This window comes from Ambystoma mexicanum, chromosome 4p (assembly GCF_040938575.1).
Source record: "Ambystoma mexicanum isolate Mex_15411 chromosome 4p, UKY_AmexF1_1, whole genome shotgun sequence".
Lineage (NCBI taxonomy): Eukaryota > Metazoa > Chordata > Amphibia > Caudata > Ambystomatidae > Ambystoma > Ambystoma mexicanum.
The window spans coordinates 845,631,258-845,647,107 of record NC_090927.1 but is presented as its reverse complement, the minus strand read 5'-3'; the positions used below and the strand labels follow the sequence as shown (position 1 = coordinate 845,647,107).

General features: G+C 49.7%; 15 non-coding genes and 19 pseudogenes across 15 annotated transcripts; all 34 read left to right on the top strand.

The window, feature by feature from the left end:
• Nucleotides 1-59: 59 nt before the first annotated feature.
• On the top strand, nt 60-178 carry LOC138462512 (5S ribosomal RNA). Its single transcript, XR_011265108.1, has one exon. It is a non-coding gene; the product is annotated as a 5S ribosomal RNA (ribosomal RNA).
• A 106-nt stretch (nt 179-284) lies between these two features.
• LOC138458334 (5S ribosomal RNA) lies at nt 285-393 on the top strand (annotated as a pseudogene).
• A 106-nt stretch (nt 394-499) lies between these two features.
• On the top strand, nt 500-608 carry LOC138459761 (5S ribosomal RNA; annotated as a pseudogene).
• A 464-nt stretch (nt 609-1,072) lies between these two features.
• Nucleotides 1,073-1,181, top strand: LOC138458194 (5S ribosomal RNA; annotated as a pseudogene).
• A 106-nt stretch (nt 1,182-1,287) lies between these two features.
• Nucleotides 1,288-1,406, top strand: LOC138456339 (5S ribosomal RNA; annotated as a pseudogene).
• A 106-nt stretch (nt 1,407-1,512) lies between these two features.
• Nucleotides 1,513-1,631, top strand: LOC138464766 (5S ribosomal RNA). The gene has a single exon (XR_011267343.1). It is a non-coding gene; the product is annotated as a 5S ribosomal RNA (ribosomal RNA).
• A 106-nt stretch (nt 1,632-1,737) lies between these two features.
• LOC138459490 (5S ribosomal RNA) lies at nt 1,738-1,846 on the top strand (annotated as a pseudogene).
• Nucleotides 1,847-1,952: 106 nt separating this feature from the next.
• On the top strand, nt 1,953-2,071 carry LOC138465050 (5S ribosomal RNA). Its single transcript, XR_011267625.1, has one exon. It is a non-coding gene; the product is annotated as a 5S ribosomal RNA (ribosomal RNA).
• Nucleotides 2,072-2,178: 107 nt separating this feature from the next.
• On the top strand, nt 2,179-2,298 carry LOC138457669 (5S ribosomal RNA; annotated as a pseudogene).
• A 453-nt stretch (nt 2,299-2,751) lies between these two features.
• On the top strand, nt 2,752-2,870 carry LOC138464646 (5S ribosomal RNA). Its single transcript, XR_011267224.1, has one exon. It is a non-coding gene; the product is annotated as a 5S ribosomal RNA (ribosomal RNA).
• Nucleotides 2,871-2,976: 106 nt separating this feature from the next.
• On the top strand, nt 2,977-3,085 carry LOC138456193 (5S ribosomal RNA; annotated as a pseudogene).
• Nucleotides 3,086-3,191: 106 nt separating this feature from the next.
• Nucleotides 3,192-3,310, top strand: LOC138456230 (5S ribosomal RNA; annotated as a pseudogene).
• A 463-nt stretch (nt 3,311-3,773) lies between these two features.
• On the top strand, nt 3,774-3,892 carry LOC138454371 (5S ribosomal RNA). Its single transcript, XR_011261051.1, has one exon. It is a non-coding gene; the product is annotated as a 5S ribosomal RNA (ribosomal RNA).
• Nucleotides 3,893-3,998: 106 nt separating this feature from the next.
• On the top strand, nt 3,999-4,107 carry LOC138456184 (5S ribosomal RNA; annotated as a pseudogene).
• A 106-nt stretch (nt 4,108-4,213) lies between these two features.
• On the top strand, nt 4,214-4,322 carry LOC138459103 (5S ribosomal RNA; annotated as a pseudogene).
• A 106-nt stretch (nt 4,323-4,428) lies between these two features.
• Nucleotides 4,429-4,537, top strand: LOC138458917 (5S ribosomal RNA; annotated as a pseudogene).
• Nucleotides 4,538-5,216: 679 nt separating this feature from the next.
• LOC138454352 (5S ribosomal RNA) lies at nt 5,217-5,335 on the top strand. Its single transcript, XR_011261033.1, has one exon. It is a non-coding gene; the product is annotated as a 5S ribosomal RNA (ribosomal RNA).
• A 106-nt stretch (nt 5,336-5,441) lies between these two features.
• On the top strand, nt 5,442-5,550 carry LOC138459102 (5S ribosomal RNA; annotated as a pseudogene).
• A 106-nt stretch (nt 5,551-5,656) lies between these two features.
• On the top strand, nt 5,657-5,765 carry LOC138458916 (5S ribosomal RNA; annotated as a pseudogene).
• A 679-nt stretch (nt 5,766-6,444) lies between these two features.
• On the top strand, nt 6,445-6,563 carry LOC138454628 (5S ribosomal RNA). The gene has a single exon (XR_011261296.1). It is a non-coding gene; the product is annotated as a 5S ribosomal RNA (ribosomal RNA).
• A 106-nt stretch (nt 6,564-6,669) lies between these two features.
• On the top strand, nt 6,670-6,788 carry LOC138462729 (5S ribosomal RNA). The gene has a single exon (XR_011265323.1). It is a non-coding gene; the product is annotated as a 5S ribosomal RNA (ribosomal RNA).
• Nucleotides 6,789-6,894: 106 nt separating this feature from the next.
• Nucleotides 6,895-7,012, top strand: LOC138455783 (5S ribosomal RNA; annotated as a pseudogene).
• Nucleotides 7,013-13,217: 6,205 nt separating this feature from the next.
• LOC138463473 (5S ribosomal RNA) lies at nt 13,218-13,336 on the top strand. The gene has a single exon (XR_011266060.1). It is a non-coding gene; the product is annotated as a 5S ribosomal RNA (ribosomal RNA).
• Nucleotides 13,337-13,442: 106 nt separating this feature from the next.
• Nucleotides 13,443-13,561, top strand: LOC138457421 (5S ribosomal RNA). The gene has a single exon (XR_011262240.1). It is a non-coding gene; the product is annotated as a 5S ribosomal RNA (ribosomal RNA).
• A 106-nt stretch (nt 13,562-13,667) lies between these two features.
• Nucleotides 13,668-13,776, top strand: LOC138456188 (5S ribosomal RNA; annotated as a pseudogene).
• Nucleotides 13,777-13,882: 106 nt separating this feature from the next.
• LOC138459334 (5S ribosomal RNA) lies at nt 13,883-13,991 on the top strand (annotated as a pseudogene).
• A 106-nt stretch (nt 13,992-14,097) lies between these two features.
• LOC138462124 (5S ribosomal RNA) lies at nt 14,098-14,216 on the top strand. The gene has a single exon (XR_011264727.1). It is a non-coding gene; the product is annotated as a 5S ribosomal RNA (ribosomal RNA).
• Nucleotides 14,217-14,315: 99 nt separating this feature from the next.
• Nucleotides 14,316-14,434, top strand: LOC138456387 (5S ribosomal RNA; annotated as a pseudogene).
• Nucleotides 14,435-14,540: 106 nt separating this feature from the next.
• LOC138459360 (5S ribosomal RNA) lies at nt 14,541-14,649 on the top strand (annotated as a pseudogene).
• A 106-nt stretch (nt 14,650-14,755) lies between these two features.
• Nucleotides 14,756-14,874, top strand: LOC138461861 (5S ribosomal RNA). Its single transcript, XR_011264467.1, has one exon. It is a non-coding gene; the product is annotated as a 5S ribosomal RNA (ribosomal RNA).
• Nucleotides 14,875-14,980: 106 nt separating this feature from the next.
• LOC138454574 (5S ribosomal RNA) lies at nt 14,981-15,098 on the top strand. Its single transcript, XR_011261245.1, has one exon. It is a non-coding gene; the product is annotated as a 5S ribosomal RNA (ribosomal RNA).
• A 106-nt stretch (nt 15,099-15,204) lies between these two features.
• On the top strand, nt 15,205-15,323 carry LOC138461188 (5S ribosomal RNA). The gene has a single exon (XR_011263819.1). It is a non-coding gene; the product is annotated as a 5S ribosomal RNA (ribosomal RNA).
• A 106-nt stretch (nt 15,324-15,429) lies between these two features.
• LOC138459288 (5S ribosomal RNA) lies at nt 15,430-15,538 on the top strand (annotated as a pseudogene).
• Nucleotides 15,539-15,644: 106 nt separating this feature from the next.
• On the top strand, nt 15,645-15,763 carry LOC138463494 (5S ribosomal RNA). Its single transcript, XR_011266081.1, has one exon. It is a non-coding gene; the product is annotated as a 5S ribosomal RNA (ribosomal RNA).
• Nucleotides 15,764-15,850: the final 87 nt, after the last annotated feature.

Here is a 15,850-nt window from a genome sequence, read left to right as displayed (position 1 = left end):
CAAAACTGCAAGGTCTAGCTGACTAGATGCTTAAAAGTACAAAACTCACTAGGCCCAGAGCCTACGGCCACACCACACTGAATGCGCCCGATCTTGTCTGATCTCGGAAGTTAAGCAGTGTCGGGCCTAGTTAGTACCTGGATGGGAGACCGCCTGGGAATACCAGGTGCTGTAGGCTTTTTTGTGCTCCAAGTTCAGGAAGTGAGCCATTTCTCAATTGCATTTCAAAACTGCAAGGTCTAGCCGACTAGATGCTTAAAAGTACAAAACTCACTAGGCCCATAGCCTACGGCCACACCACACTGAATGCGCCCAATCTCGGAAGCTAAGCAGGGTCGGGCCTAGTTAGTACCTGGATGGGAAACCGCCTGGGAATACCAGGTGCTGTAGGCTTTTTTGTGCTCCAAGTTCAAGAAGTGAGCCATTTCTCAATTGCCTTTCAAAACTGCAAGGTCTAGCCGACTAGATGCTTAAAAGTACAAAACTCACTAAGCCCAGAGCCTACGGCCACACCACACTGAATGCATCTGATCTCGAAAGCTAAGCAGTGTCGTGCTTAGTTAGTACCTGGATGGGAGACCACCTGGGAATACCAGGTGCTGTAGACTTTTTTGTGCTCCAAGTTCAGGAAGTGAGCCATTTCTCAATTGCCTTTCAAATTTGGTATGTTTCCAAAATAATTGTATCCCGTTTTATAGCGGAAATGTTGGACAACATCATGAGGGCTGGAGCTACCTATTTACATAGAATTAGCATACAGGTAGTGTGTTCATGGGTAATAAATCGACTTTCACATGTAATGCAGTACAGAGATTATTGAGTCCTTCAAGAGGCATGAAAGAAAGCCATTATTGTGTTGATTGTTCTCTCCACCTCCCTGCAACAGAAACAGGATGGATGGATTAAAGTTATCCTGCCAGACATAGGAGTCCTGAATGGGCCCACCAGTCTTATATATCTCGCCTGATCGAGCGCTGATCGAGCGATGAGCGTGGTATCATGCTGCAAGTGGCTGCATGGCTTAGCTTACTAAATGCAAATGCATAAGAGTAATATTCTTAGCATTTCTAGAGCCTACGGCCACACCACACTGAATGCGCCTGATCTCGGAAGCTAAGCAGTGTTGGGCCTAGTTAGTACCTGGATGGGAGACTGCCTGGGAATACCAGATGCTGTAGGCTTTTTTGTGCTCCAAGTTCAGGAAGTGAGCCATTTCTCAATTGCCTTTCAAAACTGCAAGGTCTAGCCGACTAGATGCTTAAAAGTACAAAACTCACTAGGCCCATAGCCTGCGGCCACACCACACTGAATGCGTCTGATCTCGTCAGATCTCGGAAGCTAAGCAGTGTCAGGCCTAGTTAGTACCTGAATGGGAGACAGCCTGGGAATACCAGGTGCTGTAGGCTTTTTTGTGCTCCAAGTTCAGGAAGTGAGCCATTTCTCTATGGCCTTTCAAAACTGCAAGGTCTAGCCGACTAGATGCTTAAAAGTACAAAACTCACTAGGCCCAGAGCCTACGGCCACACCACACTGAATGCGCCCGATCTCGTCTGATCTTGGATGTTAAGCAGTGTCGGGCCTAGTTAGTACCTGGATGGGAGACCGCCTGGGAATACCAGGTGCTGTAGGCTTTTTTGTGCTCCAAGTTCGGGAAGTGAGCCATTTCTTAATTGCCTTTCAAAACTGCAAGGTCTAGCCGACTAGATGCTTAAAAGTACAAAACTCACTAGGCCCAGAGCCTACGGCCACACCACACTGAATTCATCTGATCTCAGAAGCTAAGCAGTGTCGGGCCTAGTTAGTACGTGGATGGGAGACCGCCTGGGAATACCAAGTACTGTAGGCTTTTTTGTGCTCCAAGTTCAGGAAGTGAGCCATTTCTCAATTGCCTTTCAAAACTGCAAGGTCTAGCCGACTAGATGCTTAAAAGTACAAAACTCACTAGGACCACAGCCTACAGCCACACCACACTGAATGCGCCCGATCTTGTCTGATCTCGGAAGCTAAGCAGTGTCGGGCCTAGTTAGTACCTGGATGGGAGACCGCCTGGGAATACCAGGTGCTGTAGGTTAGTTTTTTTGTGCTCCAAGTTCAGGAAGTGAGCCATTTCCCAATTGCCTTTCAAAACTGCAAGGTCTACACTAGATGCTTAAAAGTACAAAACTCACTAGGCCCAGAGCCTACGGCCACACCACACTGAATGCCCCCGATCTCGTCTGATCTCATGAAGCTAAACAGTCTTGGGCCTAGTTAGTACCTGGATGGGAGACCGCCTGGCAATACCAGGTGCTGTAGGCTATTTTGTGCTCCATGATTAGTAATTGCGCAACTTCTCAATTACTTTTCAAATTTGGTATGTTTCCAAAATAATTGTATCCCGTTTTATAGCGGAAATGTTGGGCAACATCATGAGGGCTGGAGCTACCTTTTTACATAGAATTAGCATACAGGTAGTGTGTTCATGGGTAATAAATCGACTTTCACATGTAATGCAGTACAGAGAATATTGAGTCCTTCAAGAGGCATGAAAGAAAACCACTATTGTGTTGATTGTTCTCTCCACCTCCCTGCAACAGACACAGGATGGATGAATTAAAGTTATCCTACCAGACATAGGAGTCCTGAATGGGCCCACCAGTCTTATATATCTTGCCTGATCGAGCGATGAGCGTGGTATCATGTTGTAAGTGGCTGCATGGCTTAGCTTACTAAATGCAAATGCATAAGAGTAATATTCTTAGCATTCCTAGAGCCTATGGCCACACCACACTGAATGCACCTGATCTCGTCTGATCTCGGAAGTTAAGCAGTGTCAGGCCTAGTTAGTACCTGGATGGGAGACCGCCTGGGAATACCAGGTGCTGTAGGCTTTTTTGTGCTCCAAGTTCAGGAAGTGAGCAATTTCTCAATTGCCTTTCAAAACTGCAAGGTCTAGCCGACTAGATGCTTAAAAGTACAAAACTCACTAGGCCCAGAGCCTACGGCCACACCACACTGAATGCGCCCGATCTCGGAAGTTAAGCAGTGTCAGGCCTAGTTAGTACCTGGATGGGAGACCGCCTGGGAATACCAGGTGCTGTAGGCTTTTTTGTGCTCCAAGTTCAGGAAGTGAGCCATTTCTCAATTGCCTTTCAAAACTGCAAGGTCTAGCCGACTAGATGCTTAAAAGTACAAAACTCACTAGGCCCAGAGCCTACGGCCACACCACACTGAATGCGCCCAATCTCGTCTGATCTCGGAAGCTAAGCAATGTCAGGCCTAGTTAGTACCTGGATGGGAGACCGCCTGGCAATACCAGGTGCTGTAGGCTATTTTGTGCTCCATGATTAGTAATTGCGCAACTTCTCAATTACTTTTCAAATTTGGTATGTTTCCAAAATAATTGTATCCCGTTTTATAGCGGAAATGTTGGACAACATCATGAGGGCTGGAGCTACCTTTTTACATAGAATAGGCATACAGGTAGTGTGTTCATGGGTAATAAATCGACTTTCACATTTAATGCAGTACAGAGAATATTGAGTCCTTCAAGAGGCATGAAAGAAAACCATTATTGTGTTGATTGTTCTCTCCACATCCCTGCAACAGACACAGGATGGATGAATTAAAGTTATCCTACCAGACATAGGAGTCCTGAATGGGCCCACCAGTCTTATATATCTCGCCTGATCGAGCCTGATCAAGCGATGAGCGTGGTATCATGTTGCAAGTGGCTGCATGGCTTAGCTTACTAAATGCAAATGCATAAGAGTAATATTCTTAGCATTCCTAGAGCCTACGGCCACACCACACTGAATGCACCTGATCTTGTCTGATCTCGGAAGTTAAGCAGTGTCAGGCCTAGTTAGTACCTGGATGGGAGACCGCCTGGGAATACCAGGTGCTGTAGGCTTTTTTGTGCTCCAAGTTCAGGAAGTGAGCCATTTCTCAATTGCCTTTCAAAACTGCAAGGTCTAGCCGACTAGATGCTTAAAAGTACAAAACTCACTAGGCCCAGAGCCTACGGCCACACCACACTGAATGCGTCTGATCTCAGAAGCTAAGCAGTGTCGGGCCTAGTTAGTACCTGGATGGGAGACCGCCTGGGAATACCAGGTGCTGTAGGCCTTTTTGTACTCCAAGTTCAGGAAGTGAGCCAGTTCTCAATTGCCTTTCAAAACTGCAAGGTCTAGCCGACTAGATGCTTAAAAGTACAAAACTCACTAGGCCCAGAGTCTACGGCCACACCACTCTGAATGCGCCCGATCTAGGAAGCTAAGCAGTGTCGGGCCTAGTTAGTACCTGTATGGGAGACCGCCTGGGAATACCAGGTGCTGTAGGCTTTTTTGTACTCCAAGTTCAGGAAGTGAGCCATTTCTCAATTGCCTTTCAAAACTGCAAGGTCTAGACGACTAGATGCTTAAAAGTACAAAACTCACTAGGCCCAGAGCCTACCGCCACACCACACTGAATGCGCCTGATCTCGGAAGCTAAGCAGTGTCGGGCCTAGTTAGTACCTGGATGGGAGACCGCCTGGGAATACCAGGTGCTGTAGCCTTTTTTTGTGCTCCAAGTTCAGGAAGTGAGCCATTTCTCAATTGCCTTTCAAAACTGCAAGGTCTAGCCGACTAGATGCTTAAAAGTACAAAACTCACTAGGCCCAGAGCCTACGGCCACACCACACTGAATGAGCCTGATCTCGGAAGCTAAGCAATGTCAGGCCTAGTTAGTACCTGGATGGGAGACCGCCTGGCAATACCAGGTGCTGTAGGCTATTTTGTGCTCCATGATTAGTAATTGCGCAACTTCTCAATTACTTTTCAAATTTGGTATGTTTCCAAAATAATTCTATCCCGTTTTATAGCGGAAATGTTGGACAACATCATGAGGGCTGGAGCTACCTTTTTACATAGAATTAGCATACAGGTAGTGTGTTCATGGGTAATAAATCGACTTTCACATGTAATGCAGTACAGAGAATATTGAGTCCTTCAAGAGGCATGAAAGAAAACCATTATTGTGTTGATTGTTCTCTCCACCTCCCTGCAACAGACACAGGATGGATGAATTAAAGTTATCCTACCAGACATAGGAGTCCTGAATGGGCCCACCAGTCTTATATATCTCGCCTGATCGAGCCTGATCGAGCGATGAGCGTGGTATCATGTTGCAAGTGGCTGCATGGCTTAGCTTACTAAATGCAAATGCATAAGAGTAATATTCTTAGCATTCCTAGAGCCTACGGCCACACCACACTGAATGCACCCGATCTCGTCTGATCTTGGAAGTTAAGCAGTGTCAGGCCTAGTTAGTACCTGGATGGGAGACTGCCTGGGAATACCAGGTGCTGTAGGCTTTTTTGTGCTCCAAGTTCAGGAAGTGAGCCATTTCTCAATTGCCTTTCAAAACTTCAAGGTCTAGCCGACTAGATGCTTAAAAGTACAAAACTCACTAGGCCCAGAGTCTACGGCCACACCACTCTGAATGCGCCCGATCTAGGAAGCTAAGCAGTGTCGGGCCTAGTTAGTACCTGTATGGGAGACCGCCTGGGAATACCAGGTGCTGTAGGCTTTTTTGTACTCCAAGTTCAGGAAGTGAGCCATTTCTCAATTGCCTTTCAAAACTGCAAGGTCTAGACGACTAGATGCTTAAAAGTACAAAACTCACTAGGCCCAGAGCCTACCGCCACACCACACTGAATGCGCCTGATCTCGGAAGCTAAGCAGTGTCGGGCCTAGTTAGTACCTGGATGGGAGACCGCCTGGGAATACCAGGTGCTGTAGCCTTTTTTTGTGCTCCAAGTTCAGGAAGTGAGCCATTTCTCAATTGCCTTTCAAAACTGCAAGGTCTAGCCGACTAGATGCTTAAAAGTACAAAACTCACTAGGCCCAGAGCCTACGGCCACACCACACTGAATGAGCCTGATCTCGGAAGCTAAGCAATGTCAGGCCTAGTTAGTACCTGGATGGGAGACCGCCTGGCAATACCAGGTGCTGTAGGCTATTTTGTGCTCCATGATTAGTAATTGCGCAACTTCTCAATTACTTTTCAAATTTGGTATGTTTCCAAAATAATTCTATCCCGTTTTATAGCGGAAATGTTGGACAACATCATGAGGGCTGGAGCTACCTTTTTACATAGAATTAGCATACAGGTAGTGTGTTCATGGGTAATAAATCGACTTTCACATGTAATGCAGTACAGAGAATATTGAGTCCTTCAAGAGGCATGAAAGAAAACCATTATTGTGTTGATTGTTCTCTCCACCTCCCTGCAACAGACACAGGATGGATGAATTAAAGTTATCCTACCAGACATAGGAGTCCTGAATGGGCCCACCAGTCTTATATATCTCGCCTGATCGAGCCTGATCGAGCGATGAGCGTGGTATCATGTTGCAAGTGGCTGCATGGCTTAGCTTACTAAATGCAAATGCATAAGAGTAATATTCTTAGCATTCCTAGAGCCTACGGCCACACCACACTGAATGCACCCGATCTCGTCTGATCTTGGAAGTTAAGCAGTGTCAGGCCTAGTTAGTACCTTGATGGGAGACTGCCTGGGAATACCAGGTGCTGTAGGCTTTTTTGTGCTCCAAGTTCAGGAAGTGAGCCATTTCTCAATTGCCTTTCAAAACTTCAAGGTCTAGCCGACTAGATGCTTAAAAGTACAAAACTCACTAGGCCCAGAGCCTACGGCCACACCACACTGAATGCGCCCGATCTCGTCTGATCTCAGAAGCTAAGCAGTGTTGGGCCTAGTTAGTACCTGGATGGGAGACCGCCTGGGAATACCAGGTGCTGTAGGCTTTTTTGTACTCCAAGTTCAGGAAGTGAGCCATTTCTCAATTGCCTTTCAAAACTGCAAGGTCTAGCCCACTAGATGCTTAAAAGTACAAAACTCACTAGGCCCAGAGCCTACGGCCACACCACACTGCATGCGCCCGATCTCATCTGATCTAGGAAGCTAAGCAGTGTCGGGCCTAGTTAGTACCTGGATGGGAGACGCCTGGGAATACCAGGTGCTGTAGGCTTTTTTGTGCTCCAAGTTCAGGAAGTGAGCCATTTCTCAATTGCCTTTCAAAACTGCAAGGTCTGGGGGGCGCTGTTGCGCTCGAAGCAAGATGGCCGCCTGATTCATCGCTCCGTCCCGTGCGGCAACCTCACGCTGAAAATCTCCTGATTGCCCCGGCACAACGCGAAGCTGGTCCCCGGCGCGGGTCATTAACCGGACGGGGAATCTACTGTGCGAGTTTCGATCTCCGGACCTTCTCCATTGCGGAGTTTTCGACCTCTACGTGCTGGGCGGGGCCGCCGGCCTGCTGATCCCCATAACCGGCTCCAGGGCCCTTCACTTGAGCCCCGCAGCGTGCGGCCTACTGTGTGGGGGAGGGGCGCCCTGCGCTCGGCGTGCGGCTCCCTCTCCGGACTCCTGAGCGTCCCGCTCCGCTGCCCCATCCAGGGCGGTGTGCTGTCTGCTATCCGACCTTCAGCGCCTTATACTGAATCCCATCGACTACGCACAGGGCGGCCCCCCTACAACCGTAACGGGGTTTTTCAGCCGAATCCTTCCCGCCGGCCACCTTGATCTCGCACGGGCCGATACACCCGTTGCTCGGCGCGACCTGGGCCTACCCCTGCATCGGCGACATGTCGACACGGACCGGCAAGAAGCAATCCTCCATCAACATGTTCGCTAAACCCCCGACCCCCCTAGCAGGGGAGACATCTACACAAGACGCCTCACTCACCCCGGAACCACCCGATTCCCAGAAAATGTTGGAGTTTATCCGCGAAGGGTTTACCACTATACACAGTAAGCTCGACGATATGAATGGCACGATATCCTCCATCAAGGCGCACATGGAGAGAACCGATGGTCGAGTGACCGAGATTGAGGAGCGGGTGAGCACTGCCGAGGACGGCCTGGGTTCTCTCCGTGCAGAGGTGTCTACGCTATCCACCCGAGTTGCCGAAGTGGAGAAGAAAAATGAAGACCTGGAGTCTCGCTCGAGACGCAACAACCTCCGCATTGTCGGGGTTCCGGAGGATGGTCTGCAAGGACCTATGGAGGACTATGTGGAGAGTATGCTGCTTCAACTCCTCGACTCCCCGAAACTCTCCCCGCAGTTTACGATCGAGAGGGCCCATCGCTCTCTCACGGCGAAACCAAAACCTGGAGCGCCTCCACGCCCGATAATTGCTAGGCTTTTAAACTTTCGAGATCGGGACACTCTCCTCAGGGCGGCGAGGGCCAAGGGAGATCTCCTCCTGGGTGGTGCTAGGATCCATCTTTATCCGGACTTTTCGATAGCAGTACAACGGGAGCGCAGGACTTTCCTTGCAGTGAAGAAGAGATTACGCGACCTCCAGGTGAAATACTCTATGCTGTATCCCGCTAAGTTACGTGTTGAACACGCCAGTCGTGTTTATTTTTTTACGTTGCCTGAGGAAGCCTCTAGGTTCATAGACGAACGCTTTCCTGGTTGAAACAATCTGCTAGCGAACACTATCATTGGCACACTATTGTTTTAGAATATTCGATCAGCGGATACCTCTCTATCCTACTTCGGCACTGCTTTGGCCCATCAGCACTTTGTCATTGTCCTATGGTATCCCGACGAGAACACTGGACTGCACCTAATTAAGCCAGTTGCTTTCTTGTTGTGTTTCTTTTGCCTATGTTGTCTGCTGCACATTGTTTTATGCTACGTAGTCGGCTTTCCCCGATAGATTGATTTACATTGTGTTTGCCATAACTGCCCCCGCCCTCACGGGACCTCCTTTAGAGGGATACGGACACTAATAACGGGCATATACAGCTATCCGTTCACTGCCTCACGGTTCGGAGCATCACCGCCAGGCCACCTCACAGGCCCCCCAGGCGTTGATGCCACTGTTTTTGTTTTTCCTGTTGGGGTATAGGGCGGTCATCCCTCCGTTTGGGGGAGGAATGTGGGAGGGGGAGGGGGGAATGGGGTTTTATGTTAAAAAAAGCTTGGTGTTCACAGGGAAGGTTGAGTACGAATTACTATGCCCCCAGTGGCAATACAGATTTGCGCGCACTGGGAGACGACCATGGGGTGCATACTTTCATACACCCGTGTTTTTCGATGGCTACTGATGGAGGGATTGGTGAGGATCCTTTGACGTTCATGAGTTGGAATGTAAGGGGGTTGGGAAACCACAAAAAGATGAGGTTGTTACAACTTCAGGCCGAACGACACCGGGCTAAAGTCCTGTTCCTTCAGGAAACGCATGCACGCACGGAGTTTTGTGACAAGTTCGCAAGATCATGGGGCCCACAGAGGTACTTCACTACATACTCCACCCAGAGCCGCGGGGTCATGACCCTCATTCATAGGAGCCTTAGATTTATCCCCACTACTACCCTAATCGACCCCCAGGGCAGGTACGTTCTTCTCCATGGTGTTCTACAAAATAGAGAGATTGTATTGCTCAATATATATGGCCCTAACATTGATGATCCCGACTTTTATACTGATCTCATAAATCTCCTAGCAGGTTTCCCCCTGATCCCGATACTCTGGGGAGGTGACTTCAATACGATATTTGATGTGGATCTTGATAGATCCGGTTCCAGACCTCGTCAACTCTCCAGAGCAGCATACACCGCACTCTCCTCACTTCCTCGTCTATCCTTGTTTGATGCCTGGAGGTTCCTATACCCAGACTCCCGCTCCTATTCTTTTTACTCCTCGGTTCACGATTCCTTCTCCCGGATTGATAGATGGTTGTTATCTGGCGACCTACTTAAGACCGTGACTAATATGGCGATTCTCCCTAGGACCCTATCGGACCACTCCCCGGTGACTGTCACCCTGTGCTGGGGCCTCGATCGGGATCGGGCCAGGTACTGGAGGATGAAACCCCTCTCTCTCCTCGACCCGGTCTTTTGCTCGGAGATGGAGTCGGCAATTGAGGAGTTCTTCAGGATCAACACTGATTCAGTTTCCTCGCAAGCCATACTATGGGAGGCCTTCAAGGTCTATATCAGAGGCATCGCCCTCTCCAAGGAGAACGGTATCCTTAAGACTATCCGGAGGGAAATCGCTGGGAGTGAGGCCACACTATCTAGGTTGGAAGCCCAGTACACCTCGGACCCGAATCCGGAAATCCTTGCGTTAATTGGCACGGAGCTGGACACCTTTCGCTCGCTCGCTGACCGCGAGCTGAAGTTCCTGGACAGCCCCGGCCAGGCAAGAAGATACGGAGAGGGTGAGCGCCCCAGCCGGCTCTTGGCTAGACTGCTTCGCCGGGAATTCGGCCCCACATCCATTCCCGGGATTGAGAGACCGGATGGGTCGCTGGCCACTTCCTCTGGAGAGGTCAATGCTGAATTCCTCTCCTTTTATCAATCCCTGTACGCTCACTCCGACGTTGCCACTACGGCCGAAATTGATGCTTACCTTGACAAACTTCCCCTCTCGGCCCTCTCTCCCGCCACTATTGGAGCCCTCGAGAGCTCGCTCACCCCTCAGGAGTTCTCGGAGGCCATGGACTCCCTGGCTTCAGGCAAATCCCCAGGCTCGGATGGTATACCCATCGAGTTCTATAAACGCTTTAAATCGCTCCTGCTCCCCCATCTGACGGCACTCTGGGAGGAGTCTGTGGAAATGGGTCGGTTCCCCCGCTCACTCCGTGAAGCTACTATCACAGTTCTGCTCAAACCTAACAAACCCTCTACCCAATGCGGCTCTTACCGCCCACTTTCATTGATTAACTGTGATGTCAAGATATATGCTAAGGCACTCGCTCTGCGGCTTATCCCCCTTATGCCACACATCATCCACCCAGACCAGTCGGGTTTTATCCCGAACCGTTCCACCTCCTTGAACTTGAGACGTCTATTTAGCATTATAAGTAGAGTAAGCCCTGATGTACATGCGGTGACCGCGGCCCTAGATATGCAAAAGGCCTTTGATTCGGTCTCATGGAACTACTTGTGGCGGGTACTTGACAGGTGCAAATTCGGCCCCACATTTGTGTCTTGGATAAAACTACTCTACTCCGATCCAGTGGCCAGAGTCCGCACCGAGGGCCCCTGTTCCCCTCTTTTCCACGTTGCCAGGGGCACTAGACAGGGTTGTCCCCTTTCGCCCTTAATCTTTGCTTTAGCGATGGAGCCGTTCGCCGACATGCTGCGCCAGAACCATTCCCATAGGGGCCTGCGCACAGCCGGCTCCTCAGATATAGTCTCTCTGTATGCTGATGACGCCCTCCTTTATATCCGTTCCCCTGAGATTAACCTGGCCCCTATACTGGAGGATGTTGCCCTATTCGGTCGTATCTCTGGTCTCACGGTAAATTGCTCCAAATCAACCCTTTTCCCGCTCACTCCTAGCACTCTTCCGCCTCCTGATACCATGGGATTCGCATGGGCCCAATCCAAGTTCACTTACTTGGGCGTGGTGGTGTCCAGGCATGCCGAACGGGTCCTGCAGGAAAACTACCAGTCATATCTAGTGAACCTTGCAGTTAAAATACAGGGCTGGGATAAACTTCCGATCTCATTGGCGGGTAGGATAGGAGTTCTGAAGATGGTGGTACTTCCACAGCTACTGTATAAGTTTGCCAACATCCCCCAGTGGCCGGGAACAGATTACTTCCAGATGTTGTCTCGCACCCTGAACTCATTCCTTTGGCATTCTGGTGCAGTCCGCCTAAAACTTGAGACGCTTTCTGCTCCGATGGAAACTGGTGGATTCGGTGCACCGGACTTCTTTAGGTATTGGTTGGCTGCACAACTCCAACACACTGCGCATTGGTTCGCTATCCCAGACTCCCCTCCTCATGTTAGGCTGGAGAGACTGTCAGTCAGCGACCGCGATATTCGATCTCTTGTGATCTCACCCATCCCAATGGTACCGGGCTCCATGGACCCTGCGACGTGCACATCGCTGGCCTTGTCCAAACTATGGCGGATACTAGGTGTTACTCACCCCTTTCATGGCAATCTTCCGATCTGGAACTTTTACCCTGAGGTCCCACGGGTCCCTCCTTCCGTGGTTCGTTGCTGGGCCGACGCCGGGTATGAACTACTCCGTGACCTCTTTGATCAAGGCATTTTTATTGAGTGGCCCGACCTCCCGGCTTCTCTCAGACAGAGACCTTCTATTTGGCTTCAATATTCTTCACTCCGTAGGGTACTCAAACACAAGTACACATGCTTCCCGGCGTTACCTCCTGACGAACCTGCAGTTGCTGAATTAACCTCTCCCGTCCCCCTGAGGGGCAAAATATCGAGATTATACACTCTCCTCCAAACTAGGTCGCCCCCCACATTCTCTAAACTCCGGCACTATTGGGAGATCGACCTTGGACTCGAGATGGCTGATGAACGCTGGGCCCACATGTGCTCACGCACCCGGGATGTCTCTTTCAACTCCCGGTTTAAATTAATCCAATTCAAGGTACTTCATAGATACCACTACACTCCGGCCAGACTGCATCGCATTTCAAACGACTCCCCCCCTGGGTGCCCCAGATGCGCATGCGAGAATGCAGACTATCTTCACATGCTGTGGTCTTGCCCCCGACTTGCCCAATTCTGGACCTCGGTGTGCTCTACCATGTCCTCTATCCTTGATTCCCACATCCTCTTATCCCCAATGACATGTTTGTTTCACGACTTCCCCGACCTCCACCGTGACTCCAGAAAACTTGCTGGCCTGTGCATGCTACTTGCTGTGCGCACAATTCTGCTTTGTTGGCTTCGGCCTTACACCCCTACCCACGCAAAATGGCTTAGGGCAGTGACATGGGCCTCTGACACGGAGGAGGTCTGGGCGACACAGCAGCCCACTCATTCCAGGCCTAGGGATATATGGCTGCAGTTTCGTTTATTTATGTCCTCCATTGAATCTGACTCGGATCCGGGGTCTTCTCCTACCTCTGCTTGACCCACCCCCCATACTGTTTTCAAGATTCCCCGTTGAATTATCTCCCTCATATATGGGTGGTCCGACCTCCCATGGGCCCTCACGTGCGTATGCACCCAATTCCTTTCTTTTTGGCCGTTTTTTTTTCCTCTGATGCTTTGCTTGTATAAATTATGCGTATTCATATTGTTTGATTACTGTTTACCCTGTATGGTTTATGTTGACTCACCTGTACTTGTGTCACCGAGCTGAATAAATAAAAGTTTAAAAAAAAAAAAAAAAACTGCAAGGTCTAGCCGACTAGATGCTTAAAAGTACAAAACTCACTAGGCCCAGAGCCTACGGCCACACCACACTGCATGCGCCCGATCTCATCTGATCTCGGAAGCTAAGCAGTGTCGGGCCTAGTTAGTACCTGGATGGGAGACCGCCTGGGAATACCAGGTGCTGTAGGCTTTTTTGTACTTCAAGTTCAGGAAGTGAGCCATTTCTCAATTGCCTTTCAAAACTGCAAGGTCTAGCTGACTAGATGCTTAAAAGTACAAAACTCACTAGGCCCAGAGCCTACGGCCACACCACACTGAATGCGCCCGATCTCGTCTGATCTCGGAAGCTAAGCAGTGTCGGGCCTAGTTAGTACCTGGATGGGAGACCGCCTGGGAACACCAGGTGCTGTAGGCTTTTTTGTGCTCCAAGTTCAGGAAGTGAGCCATTTCTCAATTGCCTTTCAAAACTGCAAGGTCTAGCCGACTAGATGCTTAAAAGTACAAAACTCACTAGGCCCAGAGCCTACAGCCACACCACACTGAATGCGCCCGATCTCGGAAGCTAAGCAGGGTCGGGCCTAGTTAGTACCTGGATGGGAGACCGCCTGGGAATACCAGGTGCTGTAGGCTTTTTTGTATTCCAAGTTCAGGAAGTGAGCCATTTCTCAATTGCTTTTCAAAACTGCAAGGTCTAGCTGACTAGATACTTAAAAGTACAAAACTCACTAGGCCCAGAACCTGCGGCCACACCACACTGAATGCGCCTGATCTCGGAAGCTAAGCAGTGTCGGGCCTAGTTAGTACCTGAATGGGAGACCGCCTGGGAATACCAGGTGGTGTAGGCTTTTTTGTGCTCCAAGTTCAGGAAGTGAGCCATTTCTCAATTGCCTTTCAAAACTACAAGGTCTAGCTGACTAGATGCATAAAAGTACAAAACTCACTAGGCCTAGAGCCTACGGCCACACCACACTGAATGCGCCCGATCTCGTCTGATCTCGGAAGCTAAGCAGTGTCGGGCCTAGTTAGTACCTGGATGGGAGACCGCCTGGGAATACCAGGTGCTGTAGGCTTTTTTGTGCTCCAAGTTCAGGAAGTGAGCCATTTCTCAATTGCCTTTCAAAACTGCAAGGTCTAGCCGACTAGATGCTTAAAAGTACAAAACTCACTAGGCCTACAGCCACACCACACTGAATGCGCCTGATCTTGTCTGATCTCGGAAGCTAAGCAGTGTCGGGCCTAGTTAGTACCTGGATTGGAGACCGCCTGGGAATACCAGGTAGTGTAGGCTTTTTTGTGCTCCAAGTTCAGGAAGTGAGCCATTTCTCAATTGCATTTCAAAACTGCAAGGTCTAGCCGACTAGATGCTTAAAAGTACAAAACTCACTAGGCCCAGAGCCTACGGCCACACCACACTGAATGCGCCCAATCTCGGAAGCTAAGCAGGGTCGGGCCTAGTTAGTACCTGGATGGGAAACTGCATGGGAATACCAGGTGCTGTAGGCTTTTTTGTACTCCAAGTTCAGGAAGTGAGCCATTTCTCAATTGCCTTTCAAAACTGCAAGGTCTAGCCGACTAGATGCTTAAAAGTACAAAACTGACTAGCCCCAGAGCCTACGGCCACACCACACTGAATGCACCCGATCTCGTCTGATCTCAGAAGCTAAGCAGTGTTGGGCCTAGTTAGTACCTGGATGGGAGACCGCTTGGGAATACCAGGTGCTGTAGGCTTTTTTGTACTCCAAGTTCAGGAAGTGAGCCATTTCTCAATTGCCTTTCAAAACTGTAAGGTCTAGCCGACTAGATGCTTAAAAGTACAAAACTCACTAGGCCCAGAGCCTACGGCCACACCACACTGCATGCGCCGATCTCGTCTGATCTCGGAAGCTAAGCAGTGTCGGGCCTAGTTAGTACCTGGATGGGAGACCGCCTGGGAATACCAGGTGCTGTAGGCTTTTTTGTGCTCCAAGTTCAGGAAGTGAGCCATTTCTCAATTGCCTTTCATAACTGCAAGGTCTAGCTGACTAGATGCTTAAAAGTACAAAACTCACTAGGCCCAGAGCCTACGGCCACACCACACTGAATGCGCCCGATCTCGTCTGATCTCGGAAGCTAAACAGTGTCGGGCCTAGTTAGTACCTGGATGGGAGACCGCCTGGGAATACCAGGTGCTGTAGGCTTTTTTGTGCTCCAAGTTCAGGAAGTGAGCCATTTCTCGATTGCCTTTCAAAACTGCAAGGTCTAGCCGAATAGATGCTTAAAAGTACAAAACTCACTAGGCCCAGAGCCTACGGCCACACCACACTGAATGCACCCGATCTAGGAAGCTAAGCAGTGTCAGGCCTAGTTAGTACCTGGATGGGAGACCACCTGGGAATACCAGATGCTGTAGGCTTTTTTGTACTCCAAGTTCAGGAAGTGAGCCATTTCTCAATTGCCTTTCAAAACTGCAAGGTCTAGCCGACTAGATGCTTAAAAGTACAAAACTCACTAGGTCCAGAGCCTACGGCCACACCACACTGAATGCGCCCGATCTCGTCTGATCTCGGAAGCTAAGCAGTGTCGGGTCTAGTTAGTACCTGGTTGGGAGACCGCCTGGGAATACCAGGTGCTGTAGGCTTTTTTGTGCTCCAAGTTCAGGAAGTGAGCCATTTCTCAATTGTCTTTCAAAACTACAAGGTCTAGCTGACTAGATGCATAAAAGTAC